The sequence below is a fragment of the Sciurus carolinensis genome, chromosome 1 (genome assembly GCF_902686445.1).
Source record: "Sciurus carolinensis chromosome 1, mSciCar1.2, whole genome shotgun sequence".
NCBI lineage: Eukaryota > Metazoa > Chordata > Mammalia > Rodentia > Sciuridae > Sciurus > Sciurus carolinensis.
In genome coordinates, this window is record NC_062213.1 from 196,904,732 (window position 1) to 196,915,033 (window position 10,302).

Consider the following 10,302-nt stretch of genomic DNA (forward strand, 5'->3'; position numbering starts at 1 on the left):
TGGAAAGAGGGACGAGGGTCACAGATTAGGGGCTCCCGTGGGGGACACTGTCGGCACCCATGGAACACGGGTGGCCGAGGCTCTGAGGGAGGGGAGCCTCCGAGACAGGGCTGAGGCTGGCAGCCTCCAAGGTGGTGACCGCTGATCTGAAATCGGAAGGGTGGTTGCTGGCCAAGGGGCGTCCTGGACAGGCCGCTGGCGCTCGTGAGCACCGCTGGTTCCTTGTGGGCAGCAGGGAGGCCGGGCCGGCTGCGAGCAGAGTCCGGACGCCTGCCTTCCTGCCTGGGGAGTGGCAGGGCTGGGGCCTGCTGGATCCAGGGGACGAGGCTGCGGGCTCTGCACCTTCCCGCTCCCTCCAGCTGGGCCTCAGCGCTGCGGACCGTGAGCTCGCTGCTGGGAAGGGCTGGCTCGTCCACTCGGACAGCCGTGAGGCCGGGTCTCGCCTGCGGCCGGCTGCTCACTGGTCTGTGCACTTCGGGCCTCCAGCCAGCCTCTCCCTCCCTCCCTCCGTTCTCCATCTCTGCAACTCGTCCCGTCTACGTCTCCGTTCCAGGCCCTGGTGGCCCCCAGAACCCCAAGGTGAGATGCTGCTGCCAATCAGGCAGGTGCAGGGGCGTCCCCAGGCACGCTGTGGCTCAGTCACAGGCGCACGCGGGACCTGATTTAAACACCAGTGCGCGACACCGTCAGCGCTTCAGAGACAGGCCCTCCCGGCTCCAGGTCTCACTCTGCCTCCTGGCTGTGTGGCTGCTGTCAAGTCACTCGACCTCTCTGAGCCTCAGTTCTCTTACCTGCAAAATGGGCATTCAGAGAACCTTAGTGGCGTGTGGCTCTTGGCAGATGCTCGTCAGTGGCAGCTGTCAATCTCAGGGCACCTGCATTTTAAAGATGCGGAATCAGGCCAGGAGATGAAGCCACCTGCCCCAGGCGACTCAGGCAGAAAGGGGGCCGTGGGTCTAGGTTCTCCCTCCTGGGGTCCGGAGGCCCTGCTGCCCCCACAGTGGGAGGGCTGTGCTCTGTGGAGGCCCAAGTCGCAGCCTCCCAAAAGCCACTGTTCTGGAGAGTTCCTGGGGGGATCCTGTCCTGCCTGGGCCCCCAGGGGTCCGATGTTGCTTTGGGTCTTTCCCAGTCAATTCCAGAGGCAAGAGGAGGAGCTGGCGGGGCTCAGGCTGGGCCGCTGACCACACTGGCTGGCAGCAACCGCCGCTCGCCCACCTTCCCGCTGTCAGTCGGGGGCGGGAAGCCGAAGGGGCAGCTCCTAGTTGCTGAGGGAGGAGGAGGGAGCGGGAGGCGGCTTCGCCCTCCTTTGCGGATCGTTAATGAACCTTTTTAGCAAGCTTAAAAAATAAACGAGGAGAAAATTTTTGAAAAGCCCTTTTTAAAGATTTTGGCAGGTCTGATTAGTGGTTCTGAAAGCCCCAAGCAGCCACTTAATTGGTGAGCCCCCCTGACAGCTGGCGAGAGCCGCGGGCGGCGAACGGCCCCGGCCTCTCCTCCACCCTCCCCCCAAGACGCTCGCTGGCCCAGACCCGCTGACCCCCGGCTGCTGCCCACCAGCCCTCCACGTGCAGCCGAGCCAAGCGAACAGATGGACACAGAGAACTTTCGGGGTGGGGTGGGGTCCTGTGAAGGGGAGTCGGGGGCTCGAGGGATGGACTGGGGCAGGGGTGGGGGCACGAGTCTCCAGGGTTCAGGGGGGTCCTCTCCGGGAACGTGGCCCCTCACCTGCAGTTCAGACCCTGCCGCTGGGGGGAATTCACAGGCTGGCCTGCGTTTGAACCTGAGTGTGTGACTTTTACAGATGGAGAGTGTCTCTGAGCATCAGTTTTAATCTCAATAAATTGGGGGCAATTGTACCCAGTTCACATGATGATTAAAGGTAAATAGCTGAGAGCGTGTGAATTGCCTGGCACATGGGAAATTCTCCCCAAATCCTCGTCTTCTAGGCCATTACCTTTCCCCTCTTGGGTGTCAAGAGACATACACAGAGTCAACCATACAAGTGAGGGGTGGGAAAACCTTGGTTAGGATGTGTGGAGACCCAAGACTTTTAGGAAGCAGTCTGGGAGCTTCCGATGGGATGCAGGGATTCAGTCGAGCTATCTCGAGCATATCAATAGAGACATGCACATGCAGCAGATGGAAGGTGATCGTTTTGCTCTAGCACCTGGAAGAGCAGTAGCACATTTTGGGCAAGACAAGGAGCTTAGGTCCAGAGAGAGCGTCCAGGGTCAGGAGAGACACTCCAAATCCTGGCACTTGGAAGTCCTTAGAGGACTAGCCCGGAGAGCATGAGGGGTGGACCAGGCGAGAGTGGTCTTCAAGGGTCTGACACGTCGCCCCTGGAAATGGCGGGGCTTTCTGAGTGGTCCCAACCAGATGGGGGGAGCCCAACGCTTCCTTCTGGCCTCACGGACACACAAATCAGGGCAGTTTGAAGTCAAGCTGCCAGCTGGAAGCTTCTCCACTCACACAGCAACACCTGCCAGGCGCCGTCCTCAGCCCGCGAGTGGAGAGGTGACCAGCAAAGCCCTGGCCAGCAAGGGTCTCGCCTTCCAGGGGTCTCAGCCGCCCGGAGCTGTCGAGTGCCCAGCTGGACAGCCTCCAGGCTGGACCAAGTGGCCGACATGGTGACTCCCGCCTGTCCATGGTCTGGTGCCAGGGCCTGGGGCTGCTCTCAGCTCAGACCAGCTCTGGATCTGGGGACCACGTGGGGGCCGCGGGGGGGACAGGAGCTGCCCTCCCTACGTGGGAGACGTCCATCCAGGCTGCGCCTCCCGGCTGCCTCCCCCACCTCGGGCTCAGCCACCCTGCTGCCTGGGCGCCTGACCTCCTCCCCTCTCTGCCCAGGGGACTTGAGGGCCACCGTCCCCTTTTTTGCCCCAGAAGTGAATATGAGATTCAGGCCTGTCGTCGGAGCAGTTCCTTCCTCTGGCCATGTTGATCGGTGCAGAAACGGCAAGTGACCCTAGCTGGGCGGATGGGAGTCCATGGGGACTGGCGCTGGTCTGTGACAGGGACCTCCAGGAGCTGCTTTCTCCCTGGGAGGCCGAGCGGAGGCCTGGATGTGCGGCCGCCATCTTGCCATCACAAAGGAGAGAGAGTCTCAGAAGGAGAACAGAGTCGACAGAGCTCAGCAGGCCCAGAAGCAGGGAGAGATAAATCAGCGTTTTTAAATTAGGGACTGATTACAAAACCAGTTATATTTTTAGATCATCCTGACGATATTCCAAAAGCCACCTGGAACCAACCTGACCTGAAGCTGTATCCCAAATCTGTGTCTAATGAATCTCTGGGGGTGGTTGCTTGAGGCAGTTTGCATTCACTTTTTCTGTCATTTGCTCCCACAAGAGTTCTGTCTGGTGGAGGTGAGGTTGTCCCCCTCCTGACAAACCTCCGATGACTCGATCCATGGAAGGGGGCCATCTCCAAAAGAGCAGGAGAGGGTCAGATAGCATCTTCGAGGAGATCGCAAAGCATCAGCGCGGGACTCTTGGGCACACCCGTGCTCCCTAAGCGCTGGGAACAGGGCAGGGAATTCTTCAGGCCTGCCGGCACCACTGAGAGGCAGGGCCGAGGGGATCACCCGCCATCCCTGGCTCCTGCTCACGCCGTGGTGGTTTCAGCTCTCCCCTCCCGCCCCCGGCTCTCCCGCTGCGCACGGAGAGTCAGGCCGTCAGACCCCGGGGAAGGCCAGCCTGCCGTGTCCTCTGATCACCATTATTATTATTATTACATTAAAAAACACCTTTGGAGATTATTAAAATCTCAAGCAAGGACACGCGGGCCTGCAGCGGGCGCCTGGCGGTCCCCGTGTGCGTCCTGACAGGGCTCTTGAGCTGAATAATAATGCTGATTTGTAGCTAATGAGCGCCCCTCTTCAGCTGCGGGTCAGAATCCTGTGGGTACCAGGAGGCTTACAGCAGGGAGGTGACCTGCTGGTTCCCAGGGTGGAGACGGCGGCCAGGTCAAGCCCCAGGGGCGTGGGGAATGGGCACAGCTCAGGCCCTGTCCCCCTGGGCTGGACGCCCCGCCCGCCCTGCCGTGCCCACGCCCAGCACAGAGCCCAGCCTGACCTCCACGGCCATTCCGCGGGATCCCTGGCACCCCCTGGACGACCACAGCAGCCTCTGGCTGCGTAGAGGCAGGGCAGGCGTCGTAGGACCAGAGGTGGGTCCCCACCTGGGAAAGGGGACACCAGGGACCAGGTTGGGTGTAGTAGCCGGGTCCATCTCTTGGGCTGTGGGCTGCCCAGGCCCCAGAGGACCTGGGACCCCTGGGTGTGAAGGCGAAGGCCGGAGGGGGAGGGGACTGGAGCTGCACCTCGCCTGCCCGCTGCCCCCGAGCCCTCTGCCCTGGCGGTGGGAGATTTCGTCCCAGGGAAAGAATCCTCGGTTTCCAAAAACGGATGGTGTGAAATCCGGGACGTAGGCCGCACCCCTGCTGCCAGGGAGGGGAAGGGTTTCAAGCCCCAGGAGGACGCAGGAGGGAGCGGCTGTCCCCTGCTGGAGCTTGCAGGGCCTGAGGCTGGGGGAGGCCCTGGGGGAGAAGATGGAGCTCCAGGGACAGGGACAGGCCAGCAGGGGACAGCAGAAGCCTGACACAGAGAAGGCGGAGCCTGTAGGTCTGGACAGAGGCGGGACCAGGGTGCCTCTCCAGGTGGGGCAGGAGCAGGTGGCTCCAGTGTGTCTCAGCCTGTCTGGAAACTCACACGGGGCAGATCCCTGAGAGGGGGTCGGGGGACGTCCAGGGTCACTGTCATTCTCCACCATGGAGGGGAAGTCCTGCTGTGGAGTGGGCCACACCAGTCTGAGCAAAGCTGCAGAGCACCTGGCAGGGCCTTGGTGCCCGCGGGCACCGCCACCCGCAGCCCACAGTCCCTTTCAGCCCAGCTGGCACGAGAGGCCCCCAGGGCCGAGGGGTGGCCGGGGGCTGTGGTCAGAGGCTCCACGTCCTGCCCAAGCCCTGGGTCAGTGGCCTGGCACGTGGAGGCCCCCGAGGCAGCCGCCCTCTCTTCCTGGCTGCCGAGGTCGGGGGGTGCCCGGCAGCAGGTTCTGGGTGCTTTGCCAGAAACCCAGACGCCATGAGAGAGTGGCGTTGGGAGACCCTGGAACAGGCCACTGGTCGGTCAGCATCCCGTGACCCCCTCCTCCCCTCCTGGCAGGGGCAGTGGCTTCAGTCTGGAGGCTCAGGCCAGGCGGCAGGCCACACAGAGTGGCCTCACAGGCAGCCCCGCGGGTCCAGGCCGGTGATGTACTGGAGGCTGCTCCTGAGGCAAGTCCAGAGCCTGCTTCTGGGGACCTTCCGGTGGCCTCGTAAACACGAGATCCTCTCTTCCAAGCCCCTTTTCCTGCAGTCCTGCCCTGTGCTCTGACAGGGAATCACATTCAAATCACTTACCCCAATGTCATTTTACCAAAAAAGCTGCAAACTTCCTTTTCCTCTCTTTGCTTTCTGGTCTTGAGGTGCCATGATGGGCAGCCTTGCCGGAACCCAAGACAACAGGCCTACTTAACAGTGAACTAGAACCACCAAAGTAAACCCTTGGTCTTCGTAAATTAACTGCCTCTGGTATTTTGTTACAGTACAGAAAGCTGACGGACACAAGTCCGGTGCATGAGACCGTCAGGGACCAGCAGCGAGCCCTCCTCCTTTGGTAGGAATGTCCTCATGGGCCCTTTGCACCTTGTCTGTCTCCAGAGGTACACACACCTGCACTGCAGCAGGTGACGAGGGCTGTTCAAATGCCGGGTTGGCAGCACTCTTACTGTTACATGTGATCTTGTGACAGGGACAAGACATCTTGTCACAAGTCAGAAGTGAGGACCACCCCACCCTCACCTTCCCCTGATGAGAATATGGGCTTTGCCCACGGTCCCCAGTGATGGCCAGCCCAGGAGGCTGGGGAAGGAGATGAGGATCAGACCTGGGAGAGATTAACCGGAAGGTTCTAGACCCTGTTCTACATAATCGGGATCTGGGAGGGGAGGGGGAGAAAGGTCTCCGCACTTGGGTTTGGAGAGAGTCTGGGATGGGGTTGGATCCGGATGACTGGCCTCCACCCCAGCCCCGCCTTTCCAGCCCCATGACCCTGAAATCCCCAGCTGGGAGGTGTCTGGGTTTGTCTCACGTCCCTGGTGAGGAGGGCACACTCACTCATGGTGACAGGCTCTGAGGGACAGGACAGGGAGCCCCAGGTATTTTGGTGGAGGGAGGAGCTCAGGAAAGATCGGGAACGCAGGCCTCAGGGCAAGTGGGCTGGGCCCCGGAGCCTGGGCTGTGGAGTCTGCTGCGGGGCTGGCTCCCTCCCCTGGGCGTCCTGGGCAGAGACCTTGGTGGCCACGGTCAGGTTCCCCAACGACCCTCCAGGGCCTCGCAGTCCCTCCTGACTTGTGGGTCCACCCGGCCCGCCCCTGAGGCAGCGGCACTAGGGGATGACGGGATGCGGGGTCCCTGGGGCTCCATCCTGGTTCTGCCACTTCCAATCACTGGTGTCGGGAGCTCTCTCAGCTCCCTGCGGCCAGCCTGGCACCCACTGTCCCGTCCTGTGCTCTGGGGCACACCGGGCCCCCCAGTCCCATGCCTTTCTCCCAACATTGGCCGTTTCCCTGACAACCTTGAGTGGGGAGCTCATTTTAATGAAGAAGATTGACTAACACCAAATCATTACCTTTCCTTTGTGTCCCTTCTGTCATTTAGAAATAGAAACAAAAGACATTCCTGAGCTCAAGTCAAACATTTACAAAATTAATTCTCAAGAAATTTGTTTGAGATTTCAAGGGTTGGTGGTTTTTTTTTCTTCCTTCCCTTCTTAACTATGCCACATCATAAAGTAATTGCCTGATTAAGGGACGCACAGCTTGGAGAGTGACACATTTTTTAAAATTAGAACGCGCCTGCCAACGGACAGCTCTGCGCCTGCTTCTCTCTCCCAACAACCTGGTGCCGGAGGAGAGCAGGCAGGAGAGTCAGGGCATGCGGGAGACCGAGAGGTGACCCGGTGCCGCCCCGAGCCCCGGGGCCCCTCCCCTGATGCCCCAGCTGCCGCCCACCCACCTCCGGCTGTGCACAGTGGCCCAGGAATACGGAGAACGGGTGCTCACCGGGAGCATCCTCCCGAGCCCTGGCCTGCCCCGGGGGAGCCCCCGTGGGAGCCCCCATGCAGTCGCCCGGTCCCTAGGATTTGGACGCTGCTCCTCAGCCAGCGTAGGAGACAATGCAACAGAATAACTACGGACAGTGGAGAAACAGGCTGGGAGGGCCCAGGGTTTCCCTCCTATCCCTGATCCAGTCCACGGTGCTCCTGCCCACCCAGCTTTCCCTATGCCCTCGCCACTCCGTACTTGGTCCGCAAGCCCAGTTCCTTCTTCTTAGAATGCACCCCCCAGACCATGCTCGGCTGCCTCCTTTCCACCAAAGAGCACCCTCTGAGCGCCTTCTCTGTCCCCGGCTGAAGGAGCAGGGCCGGTCGCCCCTCCCTTCCCTCCCACTCCCTCCACCAGTTGCAACAGGACGGGTCCGTTTTTTTCTTAGGCTGTGTCTGTGTTTATTGTCTGCGAGCTGCAAGGACTGGATCTCTTCTGTCTCCCTGTCTTCTGTCTTTCCATTGTCTAGAACGGAGCCCGGCACGTCTTGGTCCACAGTAAGTGTTGTTGGTGAAATGATTGATGGATGCACAGATGAAGGGATGGATGGACAGAAGAACGGACAGATGGATGGATGGATGAACAGACAGATGAATGGATGGATGGATGGAAGAACAGAGAGATGGATGGATGGATGAATGAACAGATGGATGAATGGATGGATGGATGGATGGATGGACATGTGGGTGGGTGCATGGACAGACAGATGAACAGACAGATGAATAGATGGATGGGTGGTTGGTGGATGGATGGATGGATGATGGACGGACAGATGGATAAACAGACAGATGAATGGATGGATGGATGGATGGACGGACGGACATGTAGGTAGAGGAACCAATGAAAATGTCCCTGTGTAACTGCTGCCCCACAAACGTCACTGTTCTCTTCTCAGGGATCTGAGCTTAAAGCCGTTCCTGACCCAGGCTGCCTGGGGAGAGAGGAAGAGCAGGTCAGACTGGACACTGAGTCCCCATCCTGCCCCTGACCGCGGTTAGGGGACCATACTTCTTTGGTTCTCAGTTTCCCACCAGAAGTGAGGATTTTCTGGACCACTGGCAGGAAGGGCCCGGAATGCGATGACGCAGAGATGGTAGAGGAGCGGTTGCCAGGCTGGGCGGGGGTGGGGGCGATGGCGAAGACCACCGGGCTTCCCTCATGCAATGTTCTAACACTGAGTGGGCGACGGCTCCCGGACTTTCTGTACGGGTTCAAAGCCACTGAGTAGTAACAATATTCAAAAGTTTAAAGTGCAGTAGGAAGTAAGCTGCTTTAACGAACTGGACTCAGAGATTAGGGCTATGACCCTGGCAACTGTGCCTGGGCAGCCACCTGGGCAGCCACCTGTCACCCCATGGGCCTCAGGGGCCTTTGGAGATGAGAGGGGCGTCAGGGTCGGGCGGGTTCCTGGACCCTGCCCCCTCCCCAGGCTCGGACTAGGCAGAAGCCCTCGCCCGCTCTGCCCTGTTGGCCACGGGCTCACCTGCCTCTTCCTCCTCAAGACTCATTTGCTTCTCTTTTTGGTGGAGACCTGCCTCCTGTCTGGCCGAGGGCAGACCTGTCTCCTCTCCAGGAGGTTGAGCCCTGTAGGCGCTGCCCGGTCACATCTGTGTGCTGATGCCAACCACCCCTTACCCAGCAGCCCCTGGGGGGGCGGGCTCTCTCCGAGCCCTTTGCACGTGCTGAACCCTCCGGATAAAGGGCCCAGCAGAGCCTCGCTGTGCAGATGTGCGTGGCGAAGGCAGTGACCAGCCTCAATCCGCGCTGCAGACCCAGGAATGGAACCCACAGCCAGGAGCAGGGCTGAGCTCAGCCCTCCAGCCCTCGCGCCCGCACCCCACCCACGACAGCCGGCGGCCAGCCGCCTCCCTGCTGTGACCAGGGTGGGAGCACAGGGCCCCGTGGGAACTTTGGACTCCCCTTGGTCTTGCTCCACAGGGTGACATAGTGGCTCTGGGACCTGGAGGCTGGCGCGCTGGACCCTGCCACAGGGCAGCTCTGGAGTCCTGCCTGTGCTGCCCCCAGCCATTGCTGTCCCTGTGGGCAGCTCCTACCAGGTGCCAGGGCAGAGGCGGGGGCTGAGGCAGGCACCACACCTGCACCTGCGGCCCGAGTGCGCCCACCTCGCAGGAGGAGGGACATCAGCTCCACGCTGCAGACGGAGGGGCGTGGGACCCTCGGGATTCAGACCCAGAGCGTCCCCTCCAAACCCTGCCAGGCGCCCTCACAGCACCGCCGCCCGCGGGGCTCGGGCACGTTTCTTATCTCTCCGAGCTTGTCATCTCGGCTCTGCAGACAGCAAGACCCCCAGCGGGGTGCAATGGGGATTAGCTGGGAATGATGATTGACACGATGTGACATGATATAAGATGAATTCCACACGACACAGGTCTTACATCACAGGACGTGAATGGTGCGTGTCCCTCCACCACAACAGATTAGACTACAGTGGAGTGCCCTGCCCTCAGAGCAAGCCCAGCTCCGCTCACATGCACCCGGCAAACAGGAGGCGCTCAGACAAGAGGTACGTAATGAACAGCCACGGAAAGGAGCCGGCACACAGTAGGGGCCAACACAGGGCACTGTTGCCATGGGTAAAAGCCAACCTACCACAACAGCAAGAGCAACACCCACCCCAGGGCCCAGACCTGGCAGGACTGGCTGGAGTGGTGCAGGTACCAGCTTCTTGCCATCGACACCCAGATGTGACCGCCGCCCGGCAGACTGACATCCGTCAGCTCCGCCAGGGTCTCGCTGGATGCCCAGCACCCTCACCGTGTGCTCAGACCTCCTGGTTCCGCTCAGCCTTCAGGATGGTAAACACTGAGCCCAGCTCCTGTAGTCTGATCAGCAAACCACCCCAGGTGGCCAGGCAGGGGACTCGCCACGGGCAGGGGCAGGTCAGCAAGGGCGACTTAAGTCAACCCAAGTATGTTCTGAAGTCCTGGCCATGTCCGGCTGTGCCTGGCATGCGGTCCACTGTGGCCCCTGCCCTCTGTGGGAAGAGGGCTGACTTCCCTTGGAGAGGGGACTCTTAAGAACAGGCTCCTGTGCTCCCCGCTCTGCATCCCACGCTTAACTCCCCGCCCCAGGGGTGTCCAGGCTCCCGGGCGGATTGTGGGCGAGGATGAGGTCCAAGGTGACAGAGCTAACTGGG

At 60.7% G+C, this 10,302-nt stretch overlaps 1 long non-coding RNA gene across 1 annotated transcript; it reads left to right on the plus strand.

The window, feature by feature from the left end:
* Positions 1-7,587: 7,587 nt before the first annotated feature.
* Positions 7,588-9,620, plus strand: LOC124978499 (uncharacterized). The gene is made up of 3 exons (XR_007107485.1): positions 7,588-7,642; positions 8,041-8,097; positions 9,535-9,620. It is a non-coding gene; the product is annotated as an uncharacterized LOC124978499 (long non-coding RNA).
* Positions 9,621-10,302: the final 682 nt, after the last annotated feature.